This window comes from Frankliniella occidentalis, unplaced genomic scaffold (genome assembly GCF_000697945.3).
Source record: "Frankliniella occidentalis isolate FOCC.00 unplaced genomic scaffold, Focc_3.1 Scaffold63, whole genome shotgun sequence".
Classification (NCBI taxonomy): domain Eukaryota; kingdom Metazoa; phylum Arthropoda; class Insecta; order Thysanoptera; family Thripidae; genus Frankliniella; species Frankliniella occidentalis.
This window is the reverse complement of record NW_026267193.1, coordinates 194,235-195,153: the sequence shown is the minus strand read 5'-3', so window position 1 is coordinate 195,153 and position 919 is coordinate 194,235. Positions and strand designations below refer to the sequence as shown.

Here is a 919-nt window from a genome sequence, read left to right as displayed (position 1 = left end):
CCCGCCACGCCCCGCCCCGCGCCACGCCCGCTGCACTTGCACTGAGCTTTATGGGGCGGACCGTGGCGGGGCGACATCGGATCCGCCAATAACCGTCTGAATGCGCGGCTCATTTGGGCCCTTCCGCCGCCGCTGTGTGTTATTTACTCTGAATAATGGGAGTAGAAAGCAGCGAGATGCGTCGCGTTAATTGCGCCGCCCGGGAGCAGCGCGGTCGGGTCGGGACGGTGCCGGGTACCGCACGACGGCCTCTTAGTGAGAATTACATGCGGGAACAACTATTGAAAAGGAAATAAAACTTCCGCAAAAAAGTTATTTAAAATTTGTTCTACGTAAATTTTCACTTTTTCACAATTTTCACCATCATTGTTTCGAAAATTTCTAGTAATGATTCCTCAAATGTTAAAAATATTCAAATTCTTTACATTTTTTGGAATTTTTACACATTTATTCAGACGTGAAGGGGGTGCTTGGACAACCGCCGATGATGGGTACAGGCGGTGTAGTACAAACAAGCCATCATCTGAGCCGCGTGCCAGCTGGCTGGGGGTGAAGCAAAAGGCTCCCATAAAAGCCCGCCAAGTGTTGCTCTAAAGCTACTCTTTTAAGACTCTTCGGGACAGTAAATAAGTATAAAGTTACCTTGAATCCTCTTTGGCACGTGCTGCGGGGGGCGTTCGGTCAGGTGTGCGGGGCGCCGCTATATCGCCCCCCACTGCCCCTCCTCCGCGAGCTCGTGAGTCGCGGTTCCCTCGTGGGACCACCACCTCTGCGGCTTCCCTCCACTTGTAGCCTGCAACAAGATTATATCACTTGATAGATCCAATTGCAATTGATCGAGATTAATCAGGCTCGCCTCGGTAATTAGGCGATCGCGCGATCGCTGTTTTTATTTCGACCCAAATCAGATATGGGTATT

The 919-nt window shown here is 50.9% G+C and overlaps 1 protein-coding gene across 1 annotated transcript in view; it reads right to left on the bottom strand.

Annotated features, from left to right (window-relative positions):
- LOC113202235 (uncharacterized) overlaps positions 1–919 on the bottom strand; it is a 39,027-nt gene extending 38,108 nt beyond the window's left edge. The window contains exon 1 of the mRNA XM_052268030.1: positions 643–919. The gene's annotated coding sequence lies outside the window, so the exon portion shown is untranslated. The remainder of the gene's footprint in view (positions 1–642) is intronic.